Source organism: Lepisosteus oculatus, chromosome 15 (assembly GCF_040954835.1).
Source record: "Lepisosteus oculatus isolate fLepOcu1 chromosome 15, fLepOcu1.hap2, whole genome shotgun sequence".
Classification (NCBI taxonomy): Eukaryota; Metazoa; Chordata; class Actinopteri; order Semionotiformes; family Lepisosteidae; genus Lepisosteus; species Lepisosteus oculatus.
The window spans coordinates 4,986,825-5,001,651 of NC_090710.1; positions in this window are offsets into that span (position 1 = coordinate 4,986,825).

A 14,827-nucleotide genomic window follows, 5' to 3' on the forward strand; every position below is an offset into this window, starting at 1 on the left:
AACAGTTACAAACTCTCACTCACAACACCCCCATATACTTGGAGAGCTTCACTTCCCTTTCCTGGGCATCTCTTCGGAAATACAGCCAAAAGCCTCTGCCCTCCTTGCTATCTTTCCTTCCATCCCTGCTGTGCCAGCTGTACTGCTTCCCCCATGAACAAACAATGTCACCATTGTCCACAGCATCTGCAGCTGCCAGTCTCTACTTCTCAATTAGCCTGTTTCCTTGGATCCTGCAACCATCAGCCTTCAAAACATTACCATTCCGGCTCTCTCCCAAAGCCTGCCTCCTTGATGCTGCAACAGCCAGTCTCCTGCCTGCATCCCTGAAGCTGCAGCAGCTACCACTACTCACCAGCCTGCCCAACCTGTGCTGCAGTCACCAGTCTCCACTGCTCACCACTTGACCAGCTTCTTTTGTCTCTCCTGCTCCTGCAGCTGATAGCATCTGCTGCTCACTATGGCTGCTGGCCATTCTTTTCTGAGAAAGGGGAGAGTCTCTTGCATCCCCGAGGTTATGGTGATCTTGTAAGAGGGAACATATCTCACAGCCATCAGCCCATATTGCTAGTAAATCCGCCATGACAAGTATTTTCCAGAGCCCCGCCTGTGGGCAGCTTGTCAGTGTCCTTCACATCTGCTGAAGCATTAAATTGTTGTACTCCCAGCTGCAGCCCCTCAAGGCATTAACTAGGTGCATGTCTGAATGAGCTAGAAGAGCCAAACAGATTCTTCTTGTTGGTAACCATTCTAATGTTCTTAGGAATGGATAACACAAGAAAACACTTAATATCCTGGGTAATATCATTTATGGTGATATTGTACTAAGGGAAATCTATTGATCTTTCCATGCATGTGCAAGAGCTTAGAATCTGCCAGTGATACATCAATAACTGCAGCTCTGGATGCATCTCCTTCATACGTAAAGAACTCTTCTCCAGTTTGCACAACACACTACTAAGCCTCAGTATTGAATCAAAACCTCCTGAATCTGCATAGTATTTCTGGATGTGTTGTACTTCACACTGTTAAAACATTAGGCCTTATTTTAACTTTCTTTTTACCAAACTGGCCCATGCCATAAAAAAAGAAGTAGTCAGACAGGGCTCTGAGCACAGTGAAAATAATTTATTTTAGGCTTAGTAAAAAGTGAAAAATGTATATAAATGATATAATTAAACATATGTCATTTGTTTTTCATGTAAAATGTATCATTCATGTTCACACCTGAACACAGAGGACAAAAATGCACTGCCGTAACTTCTTATTATTTTCAGGTGCACACTGTACACACACTGGCACAGTCTGTTCTCCATTTCTCTTCAATGGCAAGGTTGTTTTGCAGTGACATTTCTTGTCCTGTAGAAGTGCATCTGAGAGGGTCCCCAGCAGGCAGCTGAAGAGCCCAGTTCAAGACGTCACCAGCAGGGGTGAGAGTGGAAGTTTTCTGTTTGGATGTGACCTTGTTCTTTTGCGGAGGTGTCATGTCAGTGTTTCCTCAAGAAACGTCTGCATTGAACTATTTATTACAACTATAAGCAGGCTCAATGTCATGGGTTTCTTTTCATTCCATTTCTTCCCCGAGGAGAGCAGGAGCTGATCTTGTGCTTCCTAGCATGCCTACAAAGCAGTAGAGCTGCTGAGAATGGAGAAGAAGATGTAGCTAATGGTAAGTTACCTTCCGTCTGTGGCTACCTTTTGAGTTTTTTACATCTTTATATTTTATATGAATTTGTTTCTTTGCGGTAAAGGTCTTTAATTGAAAGTTAGCTGTGGTTCTACTCAAGCACAGTAAACTTGTGGTGTGGGAATGGGTTCAGTTTAGTATTTATGTATTGGCTTGGAATTTCATTTTTAACACAAATATATTCAGATGTTCTTTCAACCAGAACTAAAAGGCTTGTTGTAGTGTGCTATCTGGGTCAAAAGCATTTCCATTGAGCTCTTCAGCTTTTCTTGACCTGTTAAAAATGTGATAAGTAGACAAATAGATATTGAACCCACCAATTGTGGAATTGTCACTGTGTATGACATTAGTTTAATACTTGATTATTTAAACAAATTGAAAATGTTTTGGATTTAAAATAGTTTGCAAAGATATCTACATTTGAACAATGCATAACAAATTATGTTTCTGATGTACTCTGTAAAGTCTGATTTTGCAGTTACTTGCTTCCTGCTACCCTAATACTTATTTGTAATCCTGAAAGATATATTTCAAGTGCCCTTATTAATGGTTAATAACTACAGGGGAATTTGGGACGGAGAAATTCAAGGAAATGTGTCTTTTGTACTCCACCAGTGTGAAAGCCTGATTTCATACTTGGCATCACAACCCCAGGAGGACATAGAAATGAGAAATGTTTCCAAAATTAGCAGAATCTAGACCTGTAAAAAGTACCTGCTGTGTTAAAATTGTATGCTTTACAACACTCACGCTTCCTGAGTGTAAAATACGACAGAACAAACACATTGCACCTCTCTGTATCAGACCTCTTCACCTGCTCACAACCCCTCACTCCTCTGAGCCCACAGCATGTATTTTGCAGTATTGTATTAAGATTGGTCATCTTTAAGATGTAAACTTTTTTAAGCCTTTTAAATAAATGAAGATAAGTTCATAGAATATTCCCTTTTTCATAATGCTAATTCATTTTTAACACCAGCATATGCATACTTAGATTGCATTTCTCTATAAAGTAATTTGTAATTATTTAGATTGTGATGATCTAGAAATATGAATCTTATCTTTAAATAAAATTCTGTCACATAAAGCTGCATTTGATGTAAAATGAGGCATAGCTTTTGTTTTTATTAAATGGTTTTGGTCCTCTCAGAGATTGTCCTACCCAATCCTAGCAAGGTCAAAGTTATTTTAGGACAATTCCACAAGGACTTGATATTTTCAGTAGCCAGTGTTGGAAAACATAGTAATATGCTTAATTTCCTAAAACGGTTTTACACTACAATTTTACAATCTATATTATTTACTTTCAAAGACCCTGGAAATTACATTTATACCTTTATAAATGCCAACAGACTGGAACTTTCCAAGTTTTATTTTTTGAAGATTAAAAAATAGCATTGAAAAATTGAAATCGAAAAGAGATGTGCAGGATTTAGCAGAAAAGGTAACATTTGGGGTGCAAAAAGTGTTAAATAATACTTTATGTCACTAAAAACTAAAAAGATGTTAAAATACAAAAGATATTGTTTAGGCAGTCATTGCCCAGTGTAAGTGATTACTTTTATGTAGTTCTAATGGTAAGTGAAAAAGAGCCTAGACACACACGCATGGGTTTGTAAATGTTTAGTGTTGTCTTTTTTGCAGAAGAGTTAGAGTTGTACATCAGCCAAACGATTATAGAACTGCAGTCTATCATGCTGTTCATCTGGACAGAGTCTCAAGAGGGACGATTTCATGATTAAGAAGTTAATTACTCCAAAACATTTTAATGAAGTGTCCCAAATGTGATTTTCATTTTGATTTACTTTGCTTAAAATGGGTTTACCAAAACTAATTTGCAGGGAGTGGACCATTTTAGAATCCAGAAATACGTTTTGAGGTGATGTATTAAATGTGATTGCCAATATATAATTACATTGGACCCACTTCATACTATCATTCCCCTTTCCTCCATTGATCTCTGTGATGCAAAGGACAGTGTGAAATGATTTTGAGACACCACATGATGTTGTAAATGACTGCAGCAGGGGGAATATTTTCAGAAAGGTTGTCCCATAGTCTGGAGAAAGGCTAAGTCAGTAGATCCCTACCCTGGTCCTGGAGGAACTCTTTCTCTTTTGGTTTTTTCTTCAGCCAAGTTCTTAATCATAGGATCATGGATTTCAGTTTACTATTTGGAATATGTGTGTAGATTTGCTTTCAAGTCTTAAAAGATCTAGTTGTAGTTCTTATTGGTTTCACCCCTGCATTAGTGTCTGAGTTTCTGAACTGACCTCATTCTGACGTGTTGTTTGAAATGTACTGTAACATATCTGTATTGGACCTCTGCAGAAAGACCAAAGAAATGCCCATTGTGGGTATGTCTGATACAAAGACATTCCTATCTACCTCTGGTCATCATAAATTGATCAACTAGCAAGTCAACTCATTATTCGAGTCAGACATAATGGCCTGAAATGTATCCAGAGAAAATCCTAAAGTTGTTGAAAACAGTAACATTGAAGTGCGATATTTTTGACACCCACCTTACCAAAGAAACAAGTTAAATAAAAAGCCTAAACAAGTAAAATGAAGATAATTTAAATCAACAATTCTCACTGGAAAGTTAGATCACAGCTGGACTGAAAACCAGCACAGTGTTCCTCCATGACCAGTCTATCGAAAGCTCCGGAATGTGCCTTACCGCTGATTGTTAATCTTAGACACTGAAATACACAGAAACAGTTTCTATGGAAACATCAGATAAGGAAGGTTGCAATAAAATATATACACACATTTTAAGCAAACAACTAAAATACATGCTGACTAAAGTGTAAGATTATGCCCCTTGTAAAAGAAAGTTAACACACTTCACTCCTGCTTTTCTTTCTTGATCTTCAGTAGCATAATGTTCTTACAAAGGAGCTTACATTTGAGAACTTAGATTATTTTTTAATAAATCAACTCAATCAGCTAAGATTTTTCCTTATATTCAGATTGAAATTAACTTCAGAGGGTTGGCATGGTGGTACAGCAGTAAGCATTGCTGCATCACAGTTCTGTGGTCCTGGGTTCAATTGGAGACCTGAATTGCTTCCTTGTGGAATTTGTATGTTCCTTCTAAATTTAACTCTAAGTTTAACTGAACCTTAAGTCTAGTCTGAGTGGTATTACTGAGAAAAAGGATTACTGTACAGCCACAATAATGTAATACTAACAACTCTTATACCACTAATCTACCTTTAATCTAACTGTAAACTAATCCAAACCTTTTCTTAATATAAAATCTTGAATTTAGCACAGTATTTACGGTAGCTCAGTCACTTAAGATGAACATCTGGAGTTCAAGTTGGACCTTACTGGCCAGAAGTTGTGGTTGCAAGCCTGGGCTGTCCATTTACCTTCCTGTTACTGGGATTTCTCAAGCTACGGCATATTGCTGGCTGAGCACTAGTGGGCTTGAGTCTGCCTGGGTTTCGTCAAAATGCTGCTCAATAGTAACTTCGGGGACTTGCTAGGTACTTGAGCACTCTGATATGTTAATGAGAAGCTATTGCTTTTGTACATGCTATCGGTCTTATAAGAAGCTGAGTACTATATAAACAGAGAGGTGTGTCTGTCAGAGGACTGCAGTCGTAAAGTATGTCACAGGCTCATAGTCCTCGCAGTACAGGGGTGTTGGTGATAAAAAGTCTTCATTCTAAATCAGGTAGCATTAGGGGTGGAGACCAAGCCATATTTTGGTGTTTGTAGGCCCTAGGCACTTTCACTCCGTAATGTACAAAAAGAGGGGCCCTAGGCATTGTGCCTACAGTACCTAATGGGAAATCGGGCACTGGGTGGAGAAGCAGTTAGGGTTGAGGGTTCATGACCAGAGGACTGTGTGTTCAAATCCTAGATGGGTTTACTGGTGATCGACTCCTGAGCATGGTACTTTGCCCAGATTGCTCCAAGAAACCCAGCTGTTTAAAATGCACCAAGTGTGCGATGTAAAATAAACTTCTCAGGCTCTTTAGATAAAAAAGTCAGTCAAAAAAATTCCACCCATTTTCTAACAGGCCATATCCAGTACAGAGCCTAACCAAGCATGGTCTATTGGAATACACTCTGGATAGGACACCAGTTCATTGCAGGGAACATACAGACACAAAGACACACGCACACTTACAACAGCAACAGTTGTTTACAGGAGCCAATGAACCTGACAGTACTGTATGTCTTTGTACTGTGAGAGGAAATGGGAACAGCTAGACAAATCCCACACAAACATGGCACACCAAATACATTACAAATTAGTAACAAAAGAAATTAATTTGCCATTCCAAAATAAAAAAAAAACACTCGATCAGGCTTTTGGGTCTGTTTGACTTGTTCATTATGGGTTGTGACTTTTGTTCTTTATCTTATCCGTACTTTTCCCTAGCTCAGTATGTGTGCCTAGCAATTGAAAACCTCAATTGAGGGTGGTGAAGGCAGTGTGTTGTTTGGCTGTGTGAACACAATCTTGCCAAGGGTCTTGATATTCTGAGATTGTTCAATGCATTACGAAGTTACATGACAAAACAAAATGTAATGATGATAAATCATACAAATTTAACCAGAGTGCAAAGCAATGGAAGCTGTTTTGTACGTTAATACTGCAATGCAATGAAAAAGAGATTTCTGCAGAATCTCCCTGTGAGGCTACTGTATTCTAGTTTTGAGGAAATTTTTGGTTTAACAAAAGCGTTTAAAAAAGAAAAAAAAACATGGTGCAGCGGCTCCATCTACAGGTGATTATATGTAACAACACTGTTTGTCAGTGATTAAGCACGGTTCAAAACTTACTGTACAGTATATTATACCGTACCTATGCAATTAATTAATATATACACATTTAGAAATGTACTGGTGTCTATGTGCTCCACACAGTTAATTTTAAATTATATGTATTATATATACAGTGTACTGTAATATGTATACTGTATATTGTGTGCATTGATCCAATACTATTAGTAGTATTTCTATATACAGTATCTATATGGTACGATATGTAGGATGTTTGTAAAAGCTAGGGCAATGCACTTTCATACACCAATTCAGGGTACTCTGACAACTTTAAATGGATACTTGTAGACTTCTGTTGGAAAAAGTTTTCCACACATTTGTTGTATCAGTGGCAATGGGGCTGCTGTTGAATTCAAAGCACTTAATATACTGCCTGATTGCTAATTACTTTTAATTCCAACTGATTATTTCATGGTTTGTACAGTATCCAAAGTACAGTATGTGTATGTGTGCTACAAGTCTCTCATACATAACTTTTAATATGAAGTATGAAATAATTTTATTTATGTATATAAATTAATTGTTAAACACCTATTAAATAATTTTAATGATGACACCACGCTGCCAGGTTTATATAACTATGATTTATTATTGACGTGCAAATGGTAAAAATACACAGGTGGAAATACAATCTGAGAAACTGTTAACAGATTAAAATATTTATAAATAAGTAAAGTGTTTAACTGAGGTATTTTTAACATAAATGTAACATGTTATTTTAGCTACAGTAGATAACCATAGCTACGGCTCCAGATCTATATTTCTACAAAGTTTCGGTCTTTGAAAGGGAAGGGAGAAAGAGAAAGGAGGTAGTGTTAATGACAACAGCGTCCTCTTGTGGAAGCGAAGGCAAAATTTCTTTAAGCGCCAACTAAAATCAAAAAAGGTGAATGCAATTACAGAAATAGTTAAGCAGCATTGTTAGTTACACAACAACCTGATAATATACAAACACTTACGCATACATCATCCAGCAAAAGCTTTTGAATTGTGAAAATACTGAAACCAATATAATTTAAACTGTAAAACTGGATATACAATCAAAGAGTATTATGACACAATAGGTAACCCTAGCTCAATGCATTACTTGAGTATAGCTAAATAAGGCAATCCTAAAGATACAGTACCATGGTAAAAAGACAGTAATTTTAGCTCTTGTTGTCTGAGTCTCATACAAGATGTTATTAGGTTGGCATTATTCCCTTTGGGCTGCGGCATTTTGTATGACGCTTTTAAGTTTTCCCTTGGACACCTTGAAGAACCAATTAATTCTTCTCCCCAGCAGCCTCATTTGATAGCCATAGAATTTCATGAATGGATTTCTGAAAGGATAATGTTTTCCATGTAATTCAGGTCTAAATTCAAGTCTATATTGTTGAATGACCCAGCAAGAGCTGAAAACAAACTAGAATACAGGAAAAATCAGGATCATAAACTAGTTATTGTCCCTTATTTGCAAAAGTCAGCCTAAAGATTTCTTTAAATACCCTGAAATGTGTGAATATTATCTCTGTTTATTATGCTGGTTTTACTTGTACTAAAATGTCTATATCTTTTAACAGGGTGCACAACCTAAGTGCCTCACAAATTCTGTAATTTAACCTATTAAACTGAAGACCCTATGGTAACCATAAGCTGGTTGTAAAATAAGACCACACTTAGGCATTTTAGGGTCCATTAATTATTAGGCTGTCTCGGAGATGGGTTGTGAGAATCACTGAGTTATCTAGTCTGTTTTAAACTGTACTGAATGGGATGAACTCTTCAAAATATTATACTTTCATAACTTCAAAACATGACTAAACCAAAACAGAAGAGGAATATGAATTTGGGAAGCATTCTTCTGAGGAATTTGAAGCTTTGTGGAACATTATTTTTGAAGGACAGGCATTTTGATGTGTGCTCTGCACATTTAAAAGAGTATTACACAAGACTGCTATGAATGTTAAGAGAACAATTGGCCCAGCACATCGCTGTGAGAAGCTGTTGTTCTACCACTGTTGCCATGGGAGATATTATCTTTCCAAGGCAAGTGGCGTCAGATGGCCTCATGATAAAGGACAGGAGTTATAAAAGCAAAGGGCACCAATTATTAAGTGTACCAATGTCTATGAAATGCTAAATCCAGTGAATGCTTTCTTTAAATAAAAGTTCAGAGTACTTGAAAAGCCAGTTTATGCTTTACAGAAAACATCATGAACAATAGAAGCCATCCAGTTAGGCTGTCAGACATGAAATTATCTCAGTGATTGAGTTCCATATGGACTATGACTATGACTATAGTCCATCTGGACTATTAAAGAAATGTAATTGCCAGCAACTACTGCTGCACACTGTATTGTTTTGCATTTGATAAATAAACTTTGATTTGACTGTTTATGATGAAGTTTCTGTCATATTTTTGTCGCTTTTCCCTTTTCTTTGACGCACTTTCAGCATTATTTCTGCCAGAATCTTTGGCCATGAGAATGCTCTTCATGTAAAAAACCAATCTGCCATGAGGTTTGCGTGTCTCGGTAGAGGAAATGTTCCGTATAGTCGTCGAAGAACTTTATGTATCTCAAAGGGATGAGAAGGAAGCAGGGAACGCCTTGTTAGCAGAAACAGTGTTACATCACTCTCCCTACAGGTTCCAGGGATCTCAGGTGCTGACACTACCTCTAATTAAACCTTTTTATGCCTAATGGGTACTCTGAACCTGTACAATGGTGATATATCTGACAGTACATTAACTGGGTTTGCAAGTCAGGTACAACACAGTTCTTGTAGAAAAAGCCAAGATCACAGAGGCAGCCTCCCGCTCCACGATATTTCTTACAGGTGATTTTGTAGACTAGTCCACTTGGTTTCTTGCTTGTGGGTTGTTTACATGACAGATATATATATATATGCACATTATCTGCCACTCTGGGAGATTGTGTCTCCAGTTTTGTGAGCATGTACCTTTCCCACTTACACTACATTCTCATTCCCTTCTTCAGAAACTCTGACAAATTTCCATAGTGTGCTGCACTTTCATCACACACACCTGAGGATTGGTCTGAAGTTTGAAGATATTGGTGCAGCGTGCACAATGTGTAGCACATCATAAAAGGAAGATAACAGTAAGTCTATCTTCAATGTGAACAGTCTGCATTATTTTGTGGCAAATAGGATATCTAAGACAGAATAAAAACAAGTATGAATTTACTACTGCTGTTTTGTAAAAGCCATAGAAAAGCTGGTGTAGATTCACACTGTTATTTCAGCCCTGAGGAGTTAGTAATTATTGTAAAGCATGCCGATAATAATAGAAATAGTTGTTTACTTAAATTATGCCATGGTATCTTGAAGCCTGAACAAGTGTTTAGTTCCACTGTTTATTTAGGAAAGGCAAGTTTGCAGATGGGGACGCTGTGTTATGAAGTATAACTATTGCCTCCCTTGTAGCAAGACAGTGAAGAACTGAGATCAGGTCAGTTATTTCAGAGGTGGCTGCTGTTGATGTTTCCTGTATCATTGGTCGAATTCTGCAACCAAAAGCTGAACACCAATTGACTGATCACACTGCCAGGTTAGGGTGAGGGATGTCCTTCTTAACTGTGCTAGTGTGTGATGCGCTGTAGTGAGCCTTGTGTTTTTTTAGTAACTGGTGATTTGAAATTGGAGGGTAATAAAGAACAAAATTGTTTTTTTTAGAGGAGGAAATAATGCACAGCAACTACCTTGCTTTAAGATATTCGTATGAGCTGTAGAACAGTCAAGTTTTGAACTTGCTTGGCGAACCTGCTTGGAGAGAATAAAGGAAACAATCATGGCTCACAAGGGTACTTTGTCTTGCATTGTGTTAACTAAGGTTGGTACTGTCACCACCATGGTTGGTTCTTTTTTGCTCTTGTGAAAATCAATTCAGTGAAATAATTTGGAACGAAGGCAAATGAGATCCTGTTACATTTATAACATGTTCAGATTTGAGCTCGTATTAATCAATATCACATCTCTTTCAAATGTTACCATCTTCAAGACAAAAAGCATACTAGGGTAGGCACTAGTTACAAGGCAGGAGTGTCTGACTGATGAAATGAAAGTTTAGCAAACCACTCCATTGTGGTCTTTTACAGTAATATAATGAACACATTGTTAAGGAATATGGATTCAGTATTTAGATGTATCTTTATAGACTTTATAGATCTTTATGAAAGCTAGAGAAATCTTTTAATAATAGAAATGTATAGAAATTTCTATTATTATAGAAATTATAATAGAAATTATTATAGAAATTTGGACTTATAGAAATAAGTCCAAATTATAATTTAAAAGATTTTTTTAAAGATTATAGCAAGTGAGTATTACAGTCCTTCCAGCCATACCTGAGAAGACCACCTCTAACCAATCTGGCTTGTTTGCAGTTTTGCATTATGTATATTTGCAAAGCGGAAATGCTATGTACAATACACTCTGTTTCAAGAAGAGGTGCAAAAATGCCAATTCAGATTTTTCCGGGCCATTTTCAACATTTTTTCCCCCCATCCTGTTGTTTTGCTCAGTACCTCAATCTCCCCCGAGAGGACACCTGGGCTTGTTCTCACACGATCAGTTATTCCGCACTGCAATGGAAAGTGACTAAGGTAACATGTCTCCAGGGATGGTAATACTATGCGATGGCTTTTTTCCCCTGTAACTCACAGCACAAAGCATATTGTAAACATCAGTCTAAATTCCTACAATGGAAGTAATAAATAAAAATCTTATATTAAAAAGTAATAGAAAGGCTTTCCTTGTTCTTGGAAAAGCTACTTTTGTCGCCTGAAACTGACCCTACAAGTTATACTTTTCAGTCTTAGGCTTGGTCTCATCTCTGATCTTATTGCTCTCAGGTAGCCCTTGTATAAAGAAACAATAGCTGAATAGGTTTCCAGGTTTCCAGGTTTCACCAGCCACCAAGCTGACCCTTCTTCAGCACAGCACCACCTGTCACCGGACTGAAACACTGCCCGGTGCTAAGTACTCAAGGTTGCTTTTGTGAGATAAATAATATAAATGTGCTTTTTTAACAGAAGTTGGGTGAGGTCTTTAAAATGTCAAGAGTTCACCAGTTTAATGTCTAGCTTGTGAACAGACAAAGACCGTACAAAGAGACAATGAAGGCAACAGAGATATGGAAATTACTGTATTCAATTTTATTTAATTAAACACTGAAACTCTTTTTTCATTTTATTATTATTAGCCTTTAAATCCTTGGGAAGACATAGGAAGTTTACTTCCTGCTGTCAAAGTGAGAGCAAGTACTCTATACTGTATTTCAATTAGCTGTTCATGTGATAGTTTACTTTGAGATTTTGGAGACTGCCGATTCTGTAATGTTCCAACTTGCTCTTTCTCGGGTTCTTTCAGATGCTTTGATTTTGTTGTTATTCAGTTCTAGTGGTCATTGCCCTCTGATTCACCAGCCTCCTTTAATTTCTGTAGTGCTCATTGATATTAAGAAAACACAAGGGAAGCAATTATGGAGTTAGGTGGAAGCTAATGCTTTAAGCAAGTTAGATCTTTCTATTTCACCTTCTAATGCTGTGTATTGTTCTGGGTGTGCTGAAAACTTCCATCACCAGGCTGAAAACAACTAAGTTTAGTAGTTAAAACTATACGTGCAAGTAGTACATCTTAACAAAATGAACCCAAACAACCAATTGAAGGTAGGAAAGAAAATATTAAGTGTTTTGCTTTTGCGCAAGGATGTTGCTGTGAAGGACAAGCCGTTGAACTGCGTGGTGGAAAATCTGTAAAACATTTTGTGCAGCTTGATGAGGTCCTCTGATCAATAACCTTAGATAAAAAAACAAGATGTCCTGCTCTAATATTCTTATCTCTAAAAAGATGGAAAGAAATTGTAAATTTCTTCGTTATCCGTATATTCATTAATTATTCTTTCGCTCCTTTTGAAATTTGCACTGAAGAGTGTTTTTATTTTGTAGGTTGTATCAGTCCAAGAAATTTCTCAAGTATGCAACAGCCAAGTAAGAAAAAGGGATCAACTCAATAAGTAGTGTTTGTCATATTATGGAAAAACATCTGTTTAGTATCAATTCGTTTGTGTTTCAATGATGTGACATAGGGCACAGGGTTTGGATGAAGAAAACACAGTCTCACTCCTCCTATACTTCATGAGTGGCATATGACATTTCGTGGCATATCAAAGTCCTGCATAAGGAAAAGACCAGGTTAACCCAATCTACAGCTTTCTGTCCTTAAATGGCCAGCCTGTTGCATATTGTTTTTAAAAGATGTAACCTCCAATATATTGGAAATTCATCCACTATTTTCTATCTATTAAAACAGATGTCATACAATAGGGTGTAGGGTGAAATAGCTAAATGTTATTACAGCATCTGTTTAAAGTGTTCCAGAAATTGAACATCTTAGCAGTGAGAAATAAAGAGAATGCTTGATTAAAATTAATATCTAGCATTATCATTCCTCTGAACAGAAGCTTCAATGAAAGTTAATCTTTAAAATTGTCCATCATAATTATACATCACCCAAGAACATACTGTATAAAACAGAGCCATCAAAAGATAACTATTGCAGTGAGGTCACTTGTCCAGTAATAACACTGGTTTCACACAATCTTAGTAGATTTTGTATTTATCTTTATTCACCAGCTAGTTATCCCACCCAGAAACCCAATTGCAGACTGGTACCTTAATCACACTGAAAAGCCAGTTTCCCAACCCACCCTCATTCCTAAAGCCGTTTCCACTTTCAGGCTGCAAATACTGGTGCAAATAAAAAAAAATCAGTGCTCATGTTTTCTTCATCTGGGGCTTTTTTGTGAAGAACTTTTAAATCATTAGTAATCAAAAAGTATTTCAGATGTACAACACATTAGATTTACATAGCATCCCTTGACAGAGACTATCCTTAAGGCACTTTACAGGATTAGAAATGCAATTGAAAGAAAACTCTTGGATTCAGACTCTGCTCGTAGCGGCAGTTAATCTCTGATGTAACTACAGTTTAGAAGTAATCTGCCACCCTTCGGTTTCAGTCACACTCTGGAACTGGTCCTGAGTCTTTGCATTGCGAGCTACAGGGTAAAGAATATGAAGTTAGGAACCTGGTCAAATCAGAAGAGTTTAGCCATGCATTGTTTTGTGTATTAACAAATTAAATCTAAATAGAAAATGAAAAGGCAATTGAAGCATTAATATGAGGATGATTGATATATAAATTCAAATAATTACAAATTTGGCTGTTATTAGGGTTAATGAGGTGCCAAAGATATCCATCTTGTAAAGGCCAAAGTGCTTGTGCATGAGTATGATTATGGAAAATCACTACTTTTTAAAAAATGAGTTGATAATGACTGCCCACTGTAATTATTATTCTGTACATCTTATCACTCAGCATTCAAGAATAATTACAATGACAAAAAATAAATAATATTATATATAAAATATATTGGAAGCACAGTGGTGCAGTGGTTAGCACTGTGTCCTTGTAGTGCTCGGGTCCTGGGTTCAATTCCAAACCTGGGGTGCTGTCTGTGTGGAGTCTGTATGTTCTCATCATGTTTGGATGGGCTTTCACCTCATTCTCTAGTTTCCTTCCAAAGTCCAAAAGCATACTGGCAGGTTAATGGGCTTCTGGGAAAAGTGGCCCAGGTGTGAGTGTGTGTGACAGTAGCTCTGTGTAGCTCTGTGATAGTCTGGCATCCCACCTTTCATCTGCTGCTTTCCAGGATAGGCTCCAGCTCCCCTGTGACCCTTAGAAGGGTGAATGTACAATATAAAATAACTTGTGAGCCTCTCATTGATGCAATTTGTCTTTTCTCCATTTAAAATACCAACTACTGCCTCATACAGGTCATTTCTAGGCTAGCATTGTACTCAAGGGTGAAGTACACACTTAAGTAATGTAAGTGCAGATATTACCTTACATTAGTAAGTTAGAGCTTTGTAAGATACAGAAATAAATGTGCACTGAAATACATTTTTAATGTTAATGAGGTATTACTGCTTGTATTATTTGTATTATGTTCTTATTTTATCAAGATAAAAACTGATGCTTTATTTGTTAATGATAGAAAATTGTTTTTCCATTTTTTAAATTGTTATATCTCTTCCTCTCTTCAGCATAAAGATAGAATCTAATTAAGTTGAAACTTAATGGTTTCCTGATTTTGAAACAAGTTAGTCACAGAACTGAACAGTTTGCATGAAATTGCTCCTGGGTATCTGGACTGTCTGCTCACTGCTGGAAACCTCTGTCCCTTACTGAAATGTTCAGCAGACTCTATGTAATTTCCATGCTATGTGCACGCTATGATGATAAAGATAATGTCATTTATCCTCTGTA